Source organism: Corvus hawaiiensis, chromosome 5, assembly GCF_020740725.1.
Source record: "Corvus hawaiiensis isolate bCorHaw1 chromosome 5, bCorHaw1.pri.cur, whole genome shotgun sequence".
Lineage (NCBI taxonomy): Eukaryota > Metazoa > Chordata > Aves > Passeriformes > Corvidae > Corvus > Corvus hawaiiensis.
The window spans coordinates 35340047-35363857 of record NC_063217.1 but is presented as its reverse complement, the minus strand read 5'-3'; the positions used below and the strand labels follow the sequence as shown (position 1 = coordinate 35363857).

Below are 23811 nucleotides of genomic sequence, written 5' to 3'. Positions count from 1 at the left end.
TTGGTCTGTACTCTAGCCTGGACTTATAAAAATCCAAATACAAGGCAGTTAGAGTCAAAATTTTTGCTGGAGTATCAAGTCGTATATGCCTGATTGTGTCTGGAATATCCTGAGTTCTTTGTCCTGCCCGTGTATTTAACCTGTTGGTCTAGGGAAATTGATGTGCCAGTGCTTCCAGGGACACTTTTTGTTTAGCCTCTGAGTAAATTGTATCAGCACTGTATCTTTTTCTCTATCTTTAGAAAGATCCAGACAGGGTCTTCTTTCACACTACTGGAACTATATGCTACTATTGTGGTTTGGTAATGGATAGCTCTGAAGTCTATAATATCCCTAATGTGTCTTCAGATCATTGGTTGAATGCTTGAAAACTATGAACTGAAACAGCTTGGGGCAATGAAGCTTAACTGAAAGCAGGCCTGCCCCTGTTGAGATGGCTGTTTGTTTAAGAATGGTTTTGGTGTTATCTTTTGACAAAGGTTAAGCAGCTCCCTGCTAAGAGTGTTGGCTATTACAGACCACAGTGTTTAGGAATTTTATTCTTCCCTTGCTAATACAACTGCAGAAGAGAACCACCTAGCTGCCTGACTTGGATATAAGCATTCTGCTAGAGACACAATAGAAAGAGTACTATTCCTAGATAATCAGTGAACAGGAATTTAACCCAAAGGGATTTAAACAGACATTTTTCAGCACACTTAGGAACGGTAGAGAATTTTCTAGTGATTCATATGACTGATACTTTTATTAATTTTATGGGTATTTCTATTTTTTAAATACAGTAGATGATGTTTTAACTATACATTTAGAAAGAATGCTGATCACTTTATAAAGCACTTTAATATTAGAAAAGCATTAAAAATAGCTATCAATAATGATGAATTTTTATGCATCCCAAATGAGTTAATTAAAATGACAGTAATGTTTCAATTTTAATAAGAATTCTGCTGCTGTCAATGAGATGAAAGTGTTTGGGCAGATTTTTAGCACCTTACCTTGGTGCCCAGTGGACATAACAACAGAAATTAAGCACACGTAATTAATACCAACAGAAAAAAAAATAATTGTTAAAAGCAATAATTGCCATCTGTTCTTGTCAGTATTATTAATGTGCCTAGAATAGCCTTTATCACAAAATAGCTTACAACTGTAGTGTTGAAAAAACTTGTTTATTTCAAAGGAGCTGGACTTGCAGTAAGGAAGGTAAGGTGAGCAAACACATTCAAAATGTTAACACAGCCTAAGAGTATTGGAGTATCAGCTGATTTATAATTAGTGGCGGCTTGCAAGGAATGCAGATCTCATGGGAATAAAACCACAATAATACTTGCGGATAAGATGCTGAACCATTCATGTGTTATACTCTGATATCTTGTAACTGTTAGAGTTAATCGGGCAATGTAAGTTTGATTTCTTATTTTCTGAGGAAAAAATATGCCTTGTTTCAGTTTCCATAGCTACTAGTGTTCAGTTGATGTATTTGCTATGCAAAAAATAAGCTTTTTTTCAGTTTTGTAAATTTAGTATACTCTATATTGCAAGATTTTTGAATAATTTTCTTGGCCTAGAAGGAACAATTTAATGCAGTTTAGTAAAATGATACTTTACAATTAGTTATCATCAGATTCTCTTCTAACATAGTTTCCTCCAGCTTATTTGTGTTCTCATGTTATTGCCAGATCCCTACAGTCTCCTAAATCTCTTCAAATCTGGTAACTAAATTCTGCACCTTGGCAGAGGAGTAGATGTCTGAAATAATAGGTTCTTATAAGATTCAGGTTTAGGTAAAAGAAGTGTGATTTAGGTAAAAGAAATGTTTAGGTAAAAAAATAACCTGATTTTATTCTTTATTCTCCATAATACAGAGGGAGGATGTTCTGTGAACTGAGGCAGAACTCACAGCAGAGTGAGCCAGTTGCTGATGGCCTATGCTTGTATCTCACAGAACATCTTCTGTCTAGCCTTCAAGAGCCAAGTGCTGCTAGTTCCATGGATTAGTGAAGAACGTGTGCTGGATTTTTTTTATTGGCACAGGATTCAAATTATGGTTACTCCTAGTTTGTGGAGGAATTAAATATACATTGCTATGCAGGGTGGTATTTAAGCAAATGTGTAGCTTTAGCTAAATATTTATACTCAGATTTTCCCATGCTGACAAATGTTTGAAATACTTTCTGAACTGAGGCAATAGAAATTTGTCTCTTGAGGCAGTGAGCTCTGCAACTTAACAAATTCATAGAGAAGTTCAGAAAGGTATCAATTTAGATGGTGAAACTGAGAGCCTTGATGCTATCTCTGGGCAAATAACAACAAAATCAGACTTTTTGCTAGATTTGAACAATGATAATTTCTGTTTCAAATGTAAGGGAGTTTGTTTTGTTTTGTGTTTTTAGTGTGTGTGTCACTTCACTTCTGTATGCCCATTTTGTTACTCTGGTCATACATTACTGTCATAAATGAAATTTTTTTTTCAGTTGAATTTAATTTTAATGCCAATAGCTCAAAAGAAATGCTTTTAAACAGCAGGATCTGTAAGAGATCATTAAGTGTGTCTTGAAATCAACTCTCTAAAACTCTCTTGCATGTTTTGGTTTTCTCACAGTACATTGAAAATTTAATTCTTAAAATTGTTCATCATTGGGAGATTACCATCCATTTCTATATGTGGATAATACATGACAGGGGGTTTTTTCTATGATTTTCACAGGGATATTCAATTGCTGTTTCTACGGCATAGTTTGAGAAACATTAAGAAAATTATGGCATGTTAGGTTTAATTATTCCAAAAAGAATTTAATAGTAAAAAATGTTTCCTTCAATAAATAGAGGGTGATGACCAGAGAAACTCAAAACTTCTATAAATACTTTGTCTTCATATAGTAATTTCAGCCACAGAGATAAAATGGCAAATTTCATGTGAGAAATAGTGACATTTCTTAGTTCAGCATTCAGAATCACTGGACATAAATATTTTGCTGATGCTGACAAAGAATTTGTATATTCCTTTTATATTTTTTAGCTTGCAAGGCAAGAGTAATCACTCACAGCAGTTTATAATTCTTAAAGCTCTGGTCTTAAATCTCTTACCAAGAACTTGCCTGTGATAAAAGTACTTGCAAAACTTTAGCTTATTCAACAGTTTTGTGGTTTGGATGTCCCCTTGCACTGGGACTGTTGATTTTAGTTATTTGCAACAACAAATGCATTACTTTAATAGACCATAAAATAAATGCTGATGGAGTATTTCTGATTAAATTACATGAGGAGATGTCAGTAGACTCACTGGTCTAACTAATCCTAATTATAGTAGTATGTGTACGGGTTGTCCCCTTTACCATAGGATAATGATTAACCCCACAATTATGTGCACTAATTCTGTAATATGATACTATACTAGTTTCTTTAAACATATGACACTGCTAAGTAAGTAGATTTTATAAGTTCATAAATCCATGTTCTAAAACCAGTACAACTATGAAATTATCTGAGTTTGAGGCATAGCCAGCACAACTAAGAAGTTATGTGAGTTTAAGGCATATACTTCGTAAAAGTCAGAATGTATGTGAAGGGAAATGCCCAGATTTATGACTTGGAATTCCATTATAAAGTTTTTTTCCTAAAAGCTATGCTTACATAGATAGTGAGTTTTGCATTTAACCTCAATTCTTTAAAGCAAGTCTCTTTTGTCTTGAATATCACTAGATGGTATTACAAGAGAGTCTTGGTTTGAATGGTGTTACAAGGTCATCTGTTTTTAATTTAAAGAATTATATCAGTAGATACGTTCTTATCGCTCAGCCCAATTCTAAATGAAGAGAGAATTCCTCTATGTTTAGATTCCTAAAGAACTAAAAATGCTAGACCATATTCATAAAATTTATTGTGCCACTTGTTATCAGACCGTGCTGTTGGTTTCTTATACTTAGCATAAGTACAAAAAGAATAAATAGACTTGCTTTTGTAATCTAAGCAGTCCCTAGTTTTCTCCAGGAAGCTGTCTTGTTGCTGGATGCCATTGATAAAAAAGAAGGAAAAATGGTCAAACTTTTTCTATTCACTAGAACATTAAAAATAATTGAGAAATTCTATTTGGACTCTTTTGCTTCTGCTATGCTTAAATGATCAATGGGGAAAACACCCAGGAGGAGTCATCTCTGAAGAGCACAGCAATTTTGCTTGTTGTCAACTTACGCAGATGTTCATTTTACATTAATTTGCAGTGTAATTCAAGCAGCTTTCAAATTAATGTAATCAATAACATTAATGACCTTTAAAAAGCAAAGGAAGTATTAGCAATGGAATATTAAATATAGAAACCTTCTGTATTTGATATCAAGTTGTCTGTCAAACTACAGGTATTTCTAAAATGGTGGGCACTGAGAGAGATATTAGATTTGTTAACCAGATACTGAAAAACCAGATGTGTGGCAATAAAAACTTCCTTCTCTGACTTTCTCTTCATTTCTTCGTACATACAAATTCATTTCCCCTGTTAGCTGTATGCACTGATACAAACATCTCTTGATCATAATTTCTTATGTGTAGTGTGCAAAAATGCTTTGCAGATGCTGAACTTAAAATTGTCACTTCAGCTACCATTCAAATGGACACAGGAATGCAATTTCATCAACACTATAAATGCTTATGCTTCCATTGTCTTTATGCAGCTGTCGTGAGGACCATATGTACATGTAATTATATAGCTGTATTACACATAATTTTTCTTCCCATTTTCTTTGTTTTCTTCTTTTGAGTATGGCCATTTGTGTTGCAGTCACTTAGTTCTTTTTTTTCTGATAGGTCTTCGTACAAACTAAGACCAAATACTATGACTTTTAGAGAGAGACATGGATGAAGGCCAGATATGATAGTGAACCCACATTGGAGTATCTGTTACATAAAAAAGAATGTAATGACCCATTACTTAGGTTTTTGAAACTTACATTTTCTTCATTTTCTTATATTTTTATCATACAAATAGTGATTTCAAAGGCTTCAGAAGAATATAAACAACATAATTACAACACTATTTCTGAAGTATAGTGCATGGGTCAAATTACAGTGGTGGTGAGCATCATCATATTTGGCTTCCTGTGAGATACCTCTTATTCATTCATCATCTCTAACTTGTGTTTTCTAATTGTTTAAGTGTTTCATGCATTTTTACTAGGCTATGACTGGGTTATAGTATTTATGCTAACAGTAATGTATAGGTAGATGTTTTCCTGTAAGTCTAATCCTCAACATTTCTATGCTATTTTACTGTCTGTAAGCTAAAAAAAGAGAACAAAAAAAATTAATAATAAACATCCCCCCAAAACAAAACCTAACAAATAAAAAATCAAAAACAAACACAAAAAAAGCCCATAATAATGTCCACAAATGTTATTTTTAATTGTGTGGAGTAATGTTTTATTTTTCTGTGTTTCTACTAGAGCTAGGTGATACTAATTTTTATTTGAGTTGAAAAATTAGGAGATGGGTGTTGTAAAGTATTTGAACCTTGATAGTGTGCCCTAGCCAAACCATTTTTAGTTATTTTTACCAAAGCTCTCAGAGTGGGACCAGGCTGGAATTACCCTCACCGCCTTCACCTGGCCTTTCTACCTTCAGCTGCAGCACATCAGCCCCAAGAGGGTTTTTAAGCTCCAGACTGAAGGCTGGAGGGGAGAGGTAGGCTGGGTTTCTATTTGTTCTTTTGTTGTTTGAATTTCCTGGACTAACTTGGCTGCTGATCACTGGATGGGTTTTGTTGCTGGCATCATTTTGATGCTGCTTGCCTGGATCAGGAGCCCCACCTGTTAGAGCCCTCAGGAATTCATCAAGGACTGAAGGGTAAACTGTGCTAAATTGGGAAAGAAGAAGCTGAAAAACTAAATACCAAGACAGCAAGGAATAGATAAAAAAGGACTGTGCTGCACTGGATTAAAACCAATCATATTATCAGAAAGTGCGTGCGGAGCTCGTGGACAGAATAGAGGAAACCAGTCAAGCAGTGTGAAATCTCATTCACAGCTGTTGCAAAATGTATAAGTAGAGTATTACGTAAAAGTAGGTAGAATGTATAAGTAAGTAAAATGCATAAGTAGGTAAAATATATAAGTAAGTATAGTGCATAAGTACTGTGTTATGTAGAAGTTGTAAAAAGTGTAAGTATGAAAATGTGTAAGTAGAGTGATATACATGTATAAGTAGTATAAGATAAACAAGTGAAATGTGTAAGTAGGTAGAATGTATACATAAGCAAAGCGTATAAGTAATGTATGATGTCAAAGTTGTGAGATGTGTGAACACGGGTATCTTAAACAATAAGACACTTCTGCGTAATCATATTGATTTGTTGATCAGAAGGCATGAGTTCCTGCAGACGGGGAAGAGGGCAAGAACAATTTCAGTGGAAATATTTTCCATTTTCTGATAACTTTTTTGTAGTGTTAGTGTAAGAGGTTGTTTTTATTGGTTTGAGATTTCAAATAGAAAGGCATTTAATATTAGTTATTGTATCATATTGTACTACTGCATGTGTTTTGATCGTAAGTTGTTTTTCTGAACTGATAGTTGTTTCCTCATCCCCCCCCACCTGGAGCTGCAGTATATGGGAATTGCTTGTCATTCTCTTAGTTTTTCAATAATCTAGACAGGTTCAGAAAAGTTCCCTAAAGTTTGTGTAGTATTTAAAAGTAGGCTTCTTGAGCTTCTCTAAGGAAAAAAAGGCAATGCTTTGTATGTTATATTTATCGGTCTTAAATTTTGTTTTCCTTTTAATGTGTAAACCATTTTCCAAGGGGAATTATCATTTAATTCTTTTGCTCTCCACTTACTATTTCATTTCACTTTTAAGTCATCAGTGCATTTGGCAATTCTACAACAAGTTTCTCTGTTTTAGTAATTTATGCAGATTAGAAGCAGTGAAGATCTGAAAACTGACTCCCCTGTGGCCCTTTTCAACACTTTACTTTCTAATCACTTTACTTTAATCAGTTCTTTATCTGTTCCCATGTTTAACGTGAATCTTTCCTGCTTTCAGTTTAAGATGAAGATTATCATTTGAGACACTATCAAAGACTTTATGTAGATCCAAATTATTGTGCTTGTACTCCTATTATCAATTGTATTTCTAATCTTCTCAAAAATAAAAGGTGACTAGTTGTCAAGATTTAAATTTCTTTAAAAGCATTATGAAGGTAAACTGTATTTGTTTTAAATTATTGAAAGTTATTTAACTCTCGTCTTTAAATGAGCTGTATGCTGTTGTGTAAACTGCAAATTTTTAAGGTCAGTTCTGTCACTTGTTTTAATGCTACCATGTGTCACTCAGTGTGTGTGTGCACTGACACACAAATAACAGCTGTAATGAGGCAGGCGCAGCAATGAGTAGGAATTATTTTGCAGTTTCAGCACATGCAAAGAAAATGACTGTAGAACTCTTGAGGGGTGAAAGAGAGTTATGTACCTTTGGTCCTAACAGATCAGAAGAGACTAAGTACTTAGACAGTCAGAGAAATGAACCTCAAAGTTCTTCTCCTCTGTCCATTGCCAATCTTTATGTTAGAGAGATAGTAAGATCATTCCAGATGTTAAATACCTTACTGGACTTTGAATGTGAGTGACCTTCTGCTGAACCTAAGACTGATGTCTATGATTGTTGGTCATAATAACATGACCTATCATTATTCATTAGATTTTTAATTTTCAAAATATACTCTAGACTTAATCATGTTTAGAATAATATCTTGTGTAATACATGAATTTTTCATTTATAGCTGAGAACATTTAAGACAGAGAAATTAGAAAGCTTAAGGAAAATGAGAAAAACTTAGAGCTAAAATTACATATATGTAATTCAATCTTTTCAGTCTAGTAGTTAGTGTCTGACCAATTACAAAAAGATTTTTCTGTTGGCAGCTGCTGAAGCAGGTTGACACTGATTAGTTCTGAGTCACTTAAGTCAGATTTTCCCTACTTAATTTTACCATAAATATAAAAGAACTTGATGATCTCAAAGGTCTTTTCCAACCTAGTTCATTCTGTGATCAAAATTATAAAGGTTTATTTGAGAATCTAAGGATAAAATTGAAGATAATGGTTATATTTTTCTTATTTTGATTACAAGTAAAATTAAATGGAATAATGGGCATGTGTTAGGTGTTCAAGACGGGCCTGTAATTCAGGATAGTTTGTCACTTGCATAAATTATTCTGACAAAGTTAAAGAGAATTTAAAATGCAATAAAATGAATACAAATTGATTCAGTGTCTGGAGGGAGCCTACAAGAAAGATAGAGAGAGAGTTTTACAAGTACGTGTGCTGACAGGACAAGGGAGAATGGATTCAAACTGAAAGAGAATAGGTTTAGATTACATACCAAGAAGAAATCCTTTACTGTGAGGGTGCTTAAGGCCCCAGAACAGGTTGCCCAGAGAAACTGTGAATGCCCCATCCCTAGAAGTTTTCAAGGCCAGGTTTAATGGAGCTCTGAGAAACCTGGTCTAGTGAAAGGTTTCCCTGCGCATGGCAGGGGGTTTGGAACTAAATTATCTTTAAGGTCCCTTCCAACCCAACACATTCTATGATTCTACAAATCACTGCTAAACTAGCAAAATTGCATTGTATACATTGAAAAGGCTCATATGATCAAATGCATGTTGAAGCAAAGACACTGACAGAGTTCAGATTCTACTATCTCACAGTCATGTACCCAAAGAGACTACCCTGGGATGCACTCTGAAGATTAACAGTGAAAAAACCCCACCAAGTAGTTTAAGTAGTAGCTGTAGATCAAAAACTGCCACCAAAGAAAACAGATTATCTTTCACTTGTAGGGATGCCTGAATTCCTCAACGTTTAGTGAGGCGTGATAGAAAATCTGCATGCTAAAATACAGTAGAAGACTGCATTTTACAGTATGTAAAATAAATGTATTTGACAAGAGTATTAGATTAACACATTCTTAAATAACACTTCAAAAACTCATCAAAATGTTTAAAGACAGAAGAAGTTGGTGATGTTTTAGAAAGGTCTTTTTGCTCACTCTGCTCTGGTACAATGTACAGTGAGCGGCTACCATGGTAACATACTTAATTTAGCAATCTTCAGATCTACACTGGCCTCAGTTTTGTGAACACCTTTTTCAAAGGGCAATGCTAGAATAGATGTTTGCCACCCATAATTATAGCTATTAATCACTTTAGGTAATACAAGGATGTGTCAGCTCTGTATTTGCCTAGTAGCAGATGCTTGTGTGATGAAAAGGCCCATACAATCAAAAACATATGCTTAAGTTTGGAGCAGTCGTATCCTTACAGTGAGAATGGCAAAAGTTTAGTCAATGTTTACAATAAAAATATCCTGTTTGCTATAAAATAAACTCCAGTACCCCCAAATAGAAGAATGTCGATGTCAGTATCAAATAGTCAAGAAAAAAAAAAAAGGCAGGTGAAAATAAATTGAATTTATTGTTCTTTTAGTATGTAACTGAACAAAAAGTGGAGGTAACCTTTATTAAAAATACTTTCTTCCTTTTAAATAATAAAATGGCCCAAAAAGTGTGGATTTCCCATGCTATTTTTCATCATATGTTTATATGATTTTATCTTTCTTATCCTTTAGACCACAATGTATTATTTTAGCACATAACCCTTTGTACAGGATATCTTTCCTTACAGCTGAGACTGTATGTAGCTATCCATTGTGCAGTCCCCAAAATAAGCAATTTATCCATTGTGCAGTCCCCCAAATAAGGAATTATCTGCTCAGAAGCCATTTCAGATTATCATTGCTAACACAAGGAGAATTTGTAAGGCTAAAAGATGACTGATTTTAGTCCATAAACAAATACATGTTTTTTTCAATAATAAATTTTTAAAACTTCATGAAATATGCATGATCTGTAAATTTCTACATTTGTGTTTTTGTAAAAATATGTTTGTTTGTTTTTTGAAGGTTTGCAGGCAACAAAGTACTTGATTTAGAAATACATGGATATCCCTTTCAAAATGGTGCTTCTACCCCGAACTATAATTCTAACACTTGTCTTCATCATTTGTGCATATCTGAAGTTTCAACTCAGTATTTTCTGGTTATTTCTGAATATTCAGTAACAGATAATTATTTTATTGCCATAAAAGATGTTATGATCTTTCCTAAGGTCATGAGTCCTTCAAAGATAAGGGACAAAAGCTATATTGGGTCATGAACAGGTTTTAGTGCAGAATTTCCTTCTCCCAAAATATGGTTCTCAAATATTTTGAACAGAGATGGGAATGCAATGTATTTTTTTCATGACATTCCAATAAGTAATACAGTGTTTTAAATGAAACAAAACTCCTTTTTGTTATCTATCTTATATTTCTCAGTGTTTCAGATTATAAAAGCTGACATACTGACACAGAGTAATTTCTACCCCATTTTTACTCACAGAGGTAAATCTGTCCTATTTTTTACTACATAATAATTTCTTTACTAAAGATTAGTGACTTACTTTCTGAAATAAGTTTTAAACAAAAGATATATTGAGCTGCGATTTTTCTTTTATAGCGTAAATATGAAGGCTCTTACAAGTATAGTAAATAGTGTAGGAAAGAATGAAAACTTTTGTTCATTCCTTATGTTTACAAATAACTTATTTTCCTCACCCCTCCTTGTACCTTCCCACTCAACTACTTTTTTTTTTTCTACAATGAAACTCTGGGAGCACTGTCACTAAAAACTTTGTTAATGCCAGAAATGAAAACAGAATGTTTTTTACCAAAAGACTCTACCTGAAAATTTTGCTCTTGAAATAGAGTGAAACACTGCTATCATATGTGATCGTGGGGGCATTTCATAGTTTCATATTGAAGGCAAAAGCAAAGTTTCAGTTATCATTTAGTAGCTTTAAAGTGATGAAAAGAAATGAAAAACAACAGATGCACTGAAGTGAGACAGTAAATTTCATGTGCTCTTATCAGAAAGCTGCTTTTATGAGACTTCCACTCTGTTGGGATATGCCTCCAAATGCTACAACCTTACAGGAAATAAGGCAAGATTTCTACAAAATTTATATTCTGTGATCACTGAAGTCATGAAAAGAATGAGAAATAAGCTGATTTTAGCTCTGGAAATAGCTTTCCTTGTGTTTCTTTGTGTGTTTCTTGAGTTTGTAAGTTAAGAATAAGTTATTTGATGCAGAAAATGTAATGAACTTTTTAAATCCATAACTAAATGGGAAATATGAGCTATTAGTAAATATTTTTCTTAACTCTTTGCATGTACCATACAACAGTACCCTGTGCTGAATTGCATACAGTATTTATTTATTTGGTGTCATAATACCTCTGAGTCAGGATGCTGTTGTGCGAGACAATGTTCAATTAGGGAAATAAAAAATGGCCTTGACCATTAGAACTTAAATCAGAAGTGCTAAACAAGAGCAGATAAAGAGGAAAGGAACAAGATTCAAGAAACTGCTGGACTACAAAATTCTCTGTAGGCATAGTCACTTGGATTTCAGATATTGTTGAAAAATCTGTAGCTAGTGCTTAAAAAGAGTACTAAAATATACTTAGATTATATAAAGGTGTTTTGCCCATAAATGCAAAAATAAGTGGGAGGTCAGCACTTAGGAGCTACCCGAATCACATTGAGATAATTTCTTTTAACCTTTTTGAAATTCTCAGAGCATATCATATTTCATGAACCCTGCAGCTTCCTTGATGAGAATCAGAGAAATACACAGAGGGGAACATAATTTAGATTAATCCATATATATTTAACTAACTAATGAATGTGGTTTGCTTACAGTGTGTATTCTGAGATATCACTAATAATACCTTATCTTCTTTGAACAGGTAAATATCCCATTTCAACAGATTGCCAAAAGAAACTGCAAAAGACTTTAAAGGTAAGGACCTCCTTAAAAATGATCATTCCTTCTGGTTTATCAGAAAAAAAAAATGGAGAATGTTAATTCTTTTTTACTATCTGGCTGATAACAAAGAATTGTAGATGGCATTAATCAATACAGACTTCCTGTTCCTGAAGCTGTTTACATATAAAAGACAAATTTTCACTTTAGTCTTGTTTAAAATGATAAGCTCAATTAATTTGGTAACTGCAGAAAAAAAAAGGATTCATGTGTAAAAATAAAATATTAAAAGCTTGTAACATTTTTACCATATTTTTCTTGCAAGATTAAAAAGAATACTGTTAAGCTACTAGAAAATAAACTTGGTAAGGATTCTTTTTTTTTCAATATGAAAGCTTTCTAACTTCACTTTTTAAAAATTTTTTACTTGATACAACTATTATTCCTCTAAGAAATATAAGTTTGACTTTAGTTTCAAAGATTTAATTAATTTTGAGAGCGCTTTAGCTTTAGAATACATTTGGTTTGCTTTCAGTTGTGGGGAATACCTCAGTGTCATATTGTGTCCAGACTTCTATTTGTGGTACTTTGTTGTTCTTCAGCTATGTCTCTGGTAGAAAATAGTTGATTTTTAAAATCTTCTGTCCACCCTTACAGAAAATATTCTTGTCTCTCAAGGACAGAGGTAACAGAAGACAAGTTTTCACTAGAACTGTTATTTTTAAGTCATCAAGTTAGAGAGGATGACAAGGGCATTGTGGTCTGCCCTAAGCTTGGATTTGTTAACCAGAAAGAACGAGCAGTAATTTAGTGTTCCAGTCATCATCTCTGTGCCTACTTTATCTTAAAACAATTGGTATTTTAAGAGCCTGTCGCATGTCATTTATGCATATGTTTTAATGCATACACTGACAGGATAGGAGATCCTCTATCAATTAATATTTAGCCATACTTTTCTACCCTGCCTTGGAAAAAAAAAAAGTCCCATAATTACTGTATCTTCCAAAAACATAGCTTATTAATAACAGATATTAATGGAGAAGTACTGAGAAAGTTCTACAAGTTTTTGGGGATTGTGCCACATATCATCTGAGTACTGGGCTTTTATGGGACAAAAACATGTAGGTGGAGTATCTAAGCTGACACAAAAAGTCAAAGGCTCATTTCAGAACATGTTGTATTCCCGGACTGACTAAGGACTTCAAGCCTGGTCTTATGTCCCAGAAGAATTCCTGAAATATGCAGCCTTTCACTATTTTGTCTTTGGTCATCTTATTCTTTTTTCTGTTGTTTTTTTTAAACTTTCTTTCAAAAGTCTTTTAGAAATTATTTTTTTCTTCTTGATTGAAATGCCGGGGCACTGTGAGATATGGGGAGCCACTTTCATGCTGCCTCAGTGTGCTACCTAACCCTCTCTTTGTATTCTTGCAGTTCACCTGCAATGCTTAGATTCATCAAAAAGTTCCAAATTTTCAGTAGTCTATTATATTTTGGAAGTTATGAAAGAAATCACATTATAAAATGGCTGATGTTTTTTGTATGTGCTGATGTCTTGCCAAGTTTGTTCCATTTTTCACTCTTGCTTTTCAGGCTTTGTCTTTATATAAAAATATAATTGATGAGGTAGTTTGTTACTTTCCCAAGTACCTCAGGTAGACTTTGACCATGCCAAGATTTAAGTAGTATTGGCTAAGTGAAAATGTTTCAGTAAAAGTAGGAAAGAAGGAACCTTAGAGGTGAAAAATATGGAAGGGTTAAAAAAAGCATACTTAAAAAAAAGGACAGAGGGGAAAGAGAGGGTGCCGTACTCCAAGGTCCTATTTGAATGCCACTGAGGGTGCCTAGGAGAATCATCGCTGAAGGACATAAAGTATCAGGATGAGAAAATATATGTCACATTTCTGACAGGTACACCTAACTATGAAAAAAAAAAAGCCCTATTCAGCATAGGAGGTTAAGGGAAGAATAGAACTAATGACATTACAATCCTCTTGAGAAGTCTTGTTTTGTTTATTAAATAAGCCACTCTAGTAAGATAAGTAAGAAGAACTGCTTAGTCTGGCACTGTTAATTGATGCTGTCCTGGGAGTTTATTGTTATGTATTACTCTTTTTGTCCTTTTGTGTAAAGATGTCAGCACATTGTACCTGACAGGATGTACTGTATATTTTAAGTTGTTCTAATTGGGATAGAAAAATGGCCATCAATTCTTGCTCCTCTGTATATCTACTGCATGAATTTAATTTGTACATAATAGTACTTCACAAGTATGAAGTTTATTTTAGGATGTACTTTAAATGAGTTCTGTTTCTGTGAAGTCTCCAGATGCAAAGTAGTTTATTCCATCCAGTTAAGTTTTGACACATATAGATATATTTCCCTACAGAAGTACAATGAACATGTGTATACAACACATACATGATAGGAAATGAGGACAAGAGGTAAAAGGAATAGAGGCTTTCAAACCTGACATGAGATGCTTAGAAGAGAGTTAAACAGAATCTTGCACCCTTTCTTGAGCACAGCTTGTATTGACAGCAGTGCTACAATCCAAAGACAGGGACAGGAAAGGGCAAGTATCAGCTTTGTTCTGTCTTTCATATCATGTCATGAGTGCGTGGAATGCAAGGATGGGCACACTGTATCTTGTACAAGTGGTTATAGCAATGTGAGTTTTCCCCTTACTTCTGTAATTCTGGGGCATGTAAAGTCTTAGAGATAATTTAAAGCAAAATGAATACATTTCATTGCAGTACATTACTTCAGGAATGCTGTTTGAATCATGAGGGCAAGTATTTCTAAAGACGATAGCCTTCTATCCTTCTGAATTCCATTATTATATTGATGTAGCTTTTAGCCTTTTCAAAATATAAAACAGTTTGGTTTTTTTACCTCTTAAAAAAATACTGGTGGAGATTTTTTTTCTGAATTTCAGTAAAAAATTGAAAAATGAAAGTACTGTTTTTAATTTTATTTCTGTAACACAACTGAGCAATCATGTGTGTTCAGCTTTGGGCCAATCCTGTCTATATTGAACACTGTAAATATTGCTCTTTGTGGTGAAATGTGATGGAAGTGCCTTGAGGGTATGTATGCTAAATATTTATTTATTGCATGGCTTATTACCTAAGTTTGTTTCTCCTTGGACACATGTATATTAAGTACTAGAGCATTTCTGTTGAGATTGTTTAGCCTATGCATTAGGAAGAATTACGACTTCAAGAATCTATCATCCATTTTGTTTAAATCCTCATTTGCCAAGCAGGTGTGTTTTAATGGGAGAAAAAACACAGTTCCCAGCACTCCAATTTTCAGCTATGTGACTACTTCTCTTTCTTTAAGACAGAAATAGCTGTTGAGTGAAAAAGAGATTGAAAACCACTGCATACGTCCTTCAAGAGATTCTCTTGACCCTCAAAGGACTGAAGTGACTTGGAAGACTAGTTTCAAGAAAAATCAATGCAATTTAGGGGATGACATCATCCAGCAGACAAAATTACTTCAGGCAGGATCCATAAACACACTTAAACATTGCAAGATCTAATATTCAGAACCATCTGCAGACACCTACATTCTCTGTATAGTGCACAAAAAGAGTTAAGCCCCTCTGAATGAGATCCACAGTCAAGAATCTATGGAGCAGACATTTGCCTATAGTTAATCATTAGGAAATCCTAGGGTAGGGTGGAAATGATAGTGAAGTGACAGAATTTCTAATCCTCTCATGGTTTAGTATTAATGCTACTTCAAGTGACTAAACCTTGTTCTTGTTTCTTTCTTTAGGGTATAGAACTGAGTTTACGTTTTAAAAAATGTAATAGGAGATCTGAAGGGCACAGTTATTATGCATTCTACCTACTGTACTCCAGAATCCTGTGACTGACTATAACAGGACCCTGGCAAGTTTTCCACGCAAACAGAACTTCTTACCTTCCATCTAGTGAGAGTCATACTCATTAATAGAGAGTTAATTAGAGAATTAATACCAGGCAGCACTAATTTCTTCCTGTCAGTTGAATCGAAATTCCAGATATAGTAAACTGAAGAGGAAGGGTTTGTTTGGGCTCAGTGGTTAAATTTGGAGAATAGAATTAGAGTTCAGGTCTATTGCTATGCATATGGATTCAATATGTAATTTACATGAAATATATAGTAATTACATAAATATTCACTGATTAGATAAGTGAACTTCCCTTGGCCTGTTCTTGGACACTCAGTCCTATTTAAAAAAACTAGATTTAAAAAATCAATTACTTTCTATTTGTAGTATCTTTACATGTAGACACTACTTGATTCAGTGTCATCAGTCTAAAATATGTACAGCTAAATTTTTTTATCCTGAATTATTCAAAGAGAAGGAATATTCAGGGTTTTTTGCTTTTGTTTTCTTAATTTTGCACAGTGTAACATCATACTAACACAGAAATGCATAAAAATTTGTGTTTTCTCACTCCTTATCTATTAAATAAGGCTTCTTAGAGGAAAATTATTTCTTCATTTGGAATTTTATAGAATAGGAATAAATCCCAAAGCTTCCACTACTTTTTCTAATTGAGGGATTTGGGATTTTTTTTTAAAATACAAACTACTGCTTCCGACAACTTAGTGTCATTAGCTGGATTTACACAAATCCTCTACTCAGGAACAGGAATTGACTATAGAAATTCTCCTGCTAACCTCACTTGCCCAACAGTAAGACAGGAATCTATTCTGCCTTTTTCATGTTGGCATACGGCATGCCAGTTGAGAGATTAAAATTTAAATTTCAACAATGCATTGGGAGAAGAAAAGTAGCAGTCTCTGTCAGTAAGCAACAGTAATTACTGATCTTCTCTACTTGGGGTTTTGCTTACTTAATCTGTATAATTATTACCACCATCCCTCCTATCTTTGGGATTCAGGATGTGTGCACTTTCATGTAGTTGTATCTGAATCTTGTCATGCGCCTGAGTTCCAGCAAGTGTTATGGAGCAAACTGGTTTGGGAGCTGCTGCATATTCCAGGGGAAAAAAAGTGTTTAAATCTCCTGTCCCTTTTGTTTTTTCTACACCAAAAACAGTTGTCAGGCTCTGGAACAAGCTGCCCAGGGCAGTGGTTAAGTCACCATCCCCAGAGGTATTTGAAAGACGTGTAGACATGACAGTTGGGGACATTGTTTAGAGGTGGGATTGGCAATGTTAGATTTGTGGTTGAACTTGATGATCCAGTCTTTTCCAACATAATGATTCTATGATTCCTACTGAATGCCCCTGAAGCAGGAAACTCAGCAGGAGACAAAAAACCCTAGCCTGTCCCAAAGGAATTGTACCCTAACTGCTCTCCTTTCTAACCCCTTCTCGTATCTTCATTCCTCAATCTTCATCTTGTACTCCTCCAGGTACAAGATTTCCAATTTATTTTTGCTTACAGAATATCCCCTTTGGCTGTTTTTTATCTTGTACAGTGAAGGTTTCACTTTGAAATGCTCTGATATCCTCAGTTACACATGTGTCTTGGAGCTTTGTTATTTCATGGGTCAGCCTTCTGGTAAACCATTTTTAAGATGCCATATACTAATTTATAGAAAAGGCTTGAGAAAATGAGTATAATATGTTCCAAACTGATACACAATTTGTGGATTGTTGCTGTCAGTAACCTAAGAACACGAGAATATATCAGAGATAGATGACAAGATATGCTTATTTTTTGGTACTCAATTTAACAGCTGAACTCTGAACTCATTTAAAGTGAAAAAAAGTATTAATATTGCAAAGTTCTGTTATTCAGTTGAAGTGATTTAAGGAGATAGAATAAAATACCCAACTGAAAAGTTACTCCTGTTGCTATTAAAATTGAGATAAGAATTGTTATTGCCAAAGTAGCACTGTATGTAATTAGACACTATTTAATAACACAGGTAATGAAGCAACTGTAACTTTTCTGCATTTCAAAACCTCTACATTTTCCAGTTTATTTATTTTACTTCTTTTTGCAGAAGCAAGTTCTTGCTTTCCACCCCAGGTTTGAATTGGTAAACCACACAAGTTTAATAAAGCATGCCTGAGATATTTTGGTTTGTAGGGTTTTGACACTTGATTCTTATGCTATCTTTTCTTATTCATTCTATCACGTTTCAATTGAGCAAAACAAATTAAAGCTGAACACAAGCTTGCTTTTCCCTCTCTTGTTGTTAGTATCTGGAGGTCCTGTTTTCAGAGTCATGTGTCTGTTTCAGAGATTGTGCATCTCTGCTTCACTGATGGTTGTAAGAACAACTCAGCACACTATGTAAGCTGTCAAGGGTGTCTGTCAGGAAGATATTGAGCCATAATGCATGAAATAAACATGAACTAAAAATCAAAGCAAAGCAAAACTGCAGGGACTTGCTTATTTCAGACATAGGGTGGGATTTAAATTCTCAAAATATTGCCTAAATGTGCGGTTTAGTCTATCATTATCCTCTTGTCCATCCCTCGTTCCCCTGATTCCAATTCTGTAATTGACACACGCAAAATGGTACTAGCAATCATTGTAGCTTCTGAGGTAGTCTTTTATAGTTCCTGGTATCCCAGGCACATTTCTTTTAGTCAAAATTGTGGTTTGAGATTTGGTTGTCAAAGTGTCTATTAAATTTCACATTTCATTATAATTTACATCTGCCAAGAACTGCTTTCTGTAGTTACATTGCATGGTGTTTCCTTCTGGTAACTAACAGGAAATGTTGTACATAGCATCAAAATTGTTGTAATCTTGGTATTTTAATGAACATATTTTCACCCTATATTCTTCATACTCTAGCTTTCTGTTATTTTTTTATATAATTCTGTTTTTACTGGTATGGTATGATTTTATCATATGCGTTACATGCAGAGCTTAAAGATCACTTACTTCCAGCAGTCTGTAAATAGTAAAGGCATACTTCACCACCTTTTCATGTGATTGATTTTGTTCAGATTTTGCTTCATTTATGTTCCTATTATGATCTTCCTCTTCAGCATTAAAAGCACGTGCCTCTCACAGCTGACATATCTTCTCCGTTAGGTCAGTTTTTGCCTCTTCTCTACACAGACTTTCTTCACAAGCTGATAGTTCTTTTCTTATAAAATTTGTTTCTGACAACCAGTTGGTTTTCTCCAAAGACTAGGATATGTGAGTTCTCCATCAGACTCCTGTACTTAACCTGCTGCAGTTTGTGTGAGGCCAAAGGAGCACGCCAGCTGTGCACAGCAGAGAATTTATTATCTGTTCAAGTCTTAAAAGTTTGTTCAAAGCCTTATTAGTCCATTTATAAGGGGAATGCTTTTATTTTGAATTAGATTCACTTAAGACTAAAAAAAACTTTCTAGTATCTACGTCTTTTCCTGGTGCTATGTTTACCAGTCCAGGGCCACCCTGGCTGCCGTCTTAGAGCAAAAGGTTGGCATGAGTTATCATCATCCCAAGTCCTCCAGCAGGAGAAGGCTGATTTTCATAGTGGGGAGGTTCTTCCTCTCCAGGAGTTTGTTTATGAATATGGTTTCTTCTTCTCTTCAATGTCACCTTGGGGGCACTATGTTTTGGTTAGCATGCTCTCACTCACTGTATGTATGTGCTGTGTTTTACATACTTGGGTTCTTGCTCTTTGTCTACTTGTTACGCTGGAAACTGTTTTTCCTTAATACTGGGGGTTTTTTTCCCTAATAACCAGAAGTTGACAGTGGTTGAGTTGTCTGTAAGCTCCTGGTTTCAATCTGTGCCTTTACTTCAAGGCTTCTGCTGTCATCCTGTGTCTGTACTCCTCAAGACGACATTTTAGTGAAAGGCTGTAGACAGGTCTACAGAGAAAAAGTTCTTGATAGTACTGTTAGTTATGAAGCATTTGTAACACTGGGCATCACACAACATAACTGTGCACAGCGAAGCAAGACATAAATCAGGTAGGTCCTACTTATTTGGAAAATTCGTGGCATCACAAGGCATTTAAATTGTGTTTACCAGGGTATAACCTTTCCAATTAAAAGTACATGGCAGTTTATGATGCAAGCGGTGCTGGGAGGCAGACATACGCTTGTTTTTGCACTGTGGTAAATGAACAACAGTATTTGAATTATGCAGAATTCTTTTTTTTTTCAAAAAAAGAAGGATGCTTAAGCCAAAATGTCTACATTTAGATTTGCCTGCTAGAATAACTATGCATGAATTTAGAATTGTTAAGCAGTTAGCATCTCCTGGTGAAAAAAGTGAAAGTTACTGAATGTATTCTACTAACAGCAGCAATGTTGTGATATGGAAGAGGAACATAGCATAGTGGTCTGAGCTGTAATTATTATTCAGACAGCCAGTTGCTTCTGAACATTAAATAAATCATGTTTGTTAGGATTATACTATTTTTTAAAAGGGAAGCAGTATTTACTATTCCTAGCTTTACACTGAAAATCTGGAAGAAAAAAAGAATTGCATTGTAACACAGTAACAAATGCTGCATTTTTGGCTTTAGGAATCAAAAAGGAATCAATTATATTTTTCTCAAATTTTATTAAATTTTGGTTCTGATCAGGTTAGTAGTTGGGTTTTCTTTCATGTATTCCTTCCTTTGTCTTCTTTCCTTCCCTCCATTCAGGTTGGTAATATCCTTTAATGGACCACAGTTCAATTACACTGGAGTTTCAGCTAATTATGATGAGGGGATGTTTTCTTTGCTCTATGTATGGGAATTTTAACACTTTGGCTGTTCAACTGTGGAAAAGAATATCTACAGCTTGATGCTGTCTAACAAATATTTTCAAAGAAGTATGATGTGCACATCATTGAAGTGATATAGAAAAAACCTTGTTGGCTTTTGTAAATTTTTAAAAAGTAAACTCGTCTCTTACAATTCATTGTAGAATGTTGATTCTCTGACATTTATCAAAATACTGTGGGTCATGATTGCTTATCAGCATCATTTATTACCATCATCTGTAGCACAGATCTGTAGCTCCACTGTCTTTTGCCAGAATTTTCTGACAAATTAGCTGTCACACAGTCTTGGAAAAAAAAAAATTCAGGGTGTAACTTATTTCTCAACATAAAGCATCTTACAGAATGATTCATTACCAACTCTGAAGTATAGCGTTTTTCAAATTTTTCAATTGAGTTGGAATGCACTAGAGTAGATGTTCAAAGTCCTGAAGATGAAACAAGGGCCAAGAACTTGCTCTGGTTAGTTGAGTGCCCTCAAGATCAGCTTAAAGCATCATGCCCTTTCTTGTGTTCTCTTTCTGCCCTTCCCTTAAATTAAACAATGACATCACTTCAAAAGTACATGTATATTAAAAGTCTTAAAAAGGATTTTTATACTAATTCAGGAGAGAGACAATTGTTTCCTGGTCTTTCACAACACATCTACATATCTGAAATGCCAGCCTCTTCAGTGTCTTAGAAAATTCAACATTGCTGTGGAATGATGTGTTTGAGGAACTGTAACATTAAACAGAGGAAAACTTTGGGGTCAATTAAAAACGAAGTTGTGATTTTTCAGGGTGGAGTTACCACCAAATATTTTTAAAGCTATGTAGGATTCTTGCTTGACCTTGGAATTTACTTTCTTTTTTTTACAGAATCTCTATTACGACTGTTTAATTTTAGCACAAAGCATTTGCTCACAATAAAAAAAGTATCCTTAGACATAAAATTCATTTGCTAATTGTCTTGATTTTTCTGCAGATGCATATTTGTACAAGTAGTGAGTATGTACATGAAGGAAATGTCTTCCTGGTTTTGCTTTAAATTCCTGACATACTACAATATTTCCTGCCCTTTGAAGGGTCATGTTGAGTAAATATTATACTTAAAAATTATTATATCCCTATAAAGAACCTACCTACAGATGGGGGTGGCTCCCTCCATCTGGTGACTTTTGATTTGCTGTTGTTTGTTCAGGAAAATTGCTATAATGCAGTTGAAGATAAAGGTAGGAAAAAGAACACCATTATCTTACCTATCCAGTGCACTGGGAGGGAATTGAAAGCATAAATGTACTTTCTGTATTGCTCTAAAATACTGCAGAATTCCCTGAGCAGTATCAAATTCAACAACTCTCCATTTAGCTTTATATTAGTTATATTCAACAGTCACTAGTATGTCACAATGACTACTAATTCCTTTACACTGCCTCTTTTGTAGCATAATGAGAAATTATGGTGATCTGTATTTGGAATCACTTCCTTCCTAATAGTGCATGGCAAAGATTTATTTTCCTTGGATGTAAAATAATATGTTATGTAGCATCATTAAACCATTAAATACAATGGGGTTTATCACCTAATCCTTCTCAAAAGTATTTTTCAATGGCTGAGGACATGAAGTGAATAGAAATTTATTATCTAAAGCCAGGAGGATTGTGTAATACTTTAAAGAAACAAAGGATCTGGAATTCACCCAGAATATTTGAATTAAAAACTTGCTCAATTACCACAGTTCAGATACCAGAAGTTGTTAGAAAAACCCTGAATTTATACCTCATTACCATAATGCTCCTCTTTTTCTTGTTGTCTTGGGGCACAAGGTTTATATTCACAATCTCTACTTCTTGTAGAGGTTGTAAATACAATTACAGATTCTCAATGACCCTACTCACCCTCTTTATGCCCAGTGACAACTTATAACGTAGGGCAGCAAGGATATGATTTCAGGCCTCTTGGTGGTTACAAATATGCTGTATAGGCTTTAGTGGGGCTGGGATGAGTAATTTTTATTTTTATTCTTACTAAAGTAAAAATCTAAGGAAATTATTTCAGGCACACAAGAAGTGAACAATGTTTAATTTTCCTGACAACATGAAAACCAGCCTGAAAATGTGAAGTTAAATATTTATTTTACACAATCTTATCCTTCTTTTCTTTTAATTAAACAAAGATTTCAGTATAAGAAGACAAATACCAAGAGAAATAGTGTAGCTTTGGGACAGATAATTTTTCAGGGCATCTTAATTGATTTTTGTGTTTGATCTGTACATGATTTTCTTTATTCTTTTGGGGAAATGTCTAATATTAAAGAGAAATATTTCAGCCATCTGAAACTATATTCCTAACTTACAACTTGATTAACAGGTATTCTATAATATTCTGTATGTCCTGGGGATTTTTAAATAATGGGTTCTCACTCTCAGATTCTTGGTGGTTTTTTCCTTTACTTTCTCAATTTCTGATTAGTTTCTTCCATATGCGTTTTTAAGTTTTATTTTTCAATGCCATTAATGGGACTCCTATTATAAGTGTGATTTGCAATTTTAAACAGTTGGGGTTTTTTTCTGAAAAAGTTTCAAAATTATTTTCAGTGTACTTGTAAAACAGGTTGGGTTTTTTTTCATAGAGATAAATGTCTTTTTAAATATCATAAATTTTTGTATCATTTTCCTCAGTGGCATTTTAACCCATGTGGTGTTAAGGCCACCATAATATCCACCATAATTCAGGTATGACATGTACCCTGCTTTTAATGAGACATATGAGATTTTCTCATTTAATGAGATTTACTACCAAGTCACAGAATCAAAACATCACAGAACAGTTGAGGTTAGAAGGGACCTCATGAGATTGGCTGCTCCAATCTCCCTTGTCAAAGCAGAATTAGACTAGAGCAGATTGCTGAGGTTCATATCCAGTCAGGGTTTAGATGTTTCCAAGGATGGAGACTCCACAATCTCTTTTAGTAACTTGTTTCATTGTTTGATCAACTTTCCAGTACAAAAGATTTTTCCTGTGTTTAAACGAAATGTCCTGTGTTTCTGTTTTTGATGATTGTGTCTTATAAGAGTGTGGAAAGCCTTGTTAAAGTTAAGCTATCCACTGTGTCCATCGATCCAGTAATGTCATTATAGCAACCTATCATGATGTTCAAGCGTGATTTCTCCTTCTTAAATCCAGGCTAGCTTGGATTTTTCACTTTCTTGCCCTTAATGTGTTTGGATATGGTTTTGAGGGTTATTTTTCCAGCCCCACGTTCTGAACTGAGTTCAGGGTGACTAG

The 23811-nt window shown here is 34.4% G+C and overlaps 1 protein-coding gene across 22 annotated transcripts in view; it reads left to right on the top strand.

The window, feature by feature from the left end:
* Positions 1-23811, top strand: part of TENM3 (teneurin transmembrane protein 3) — a 1328112-nt gene that overhangs the window by 172310 nt on the left and 1131991 nt on the right. For all 22 annotated transcript variants that reach the window (XM_048302939.1, XM_048302936.1, XM_048302938.1 and 19 more), the window contains exon 3: positions 11829-11881. The gene's annotated coding sequence lies outside the window, so the exon portion shown is untranslated. The remainder of the gene's footprint in view (positions 1-11828; positions 11882-23811) is intronic.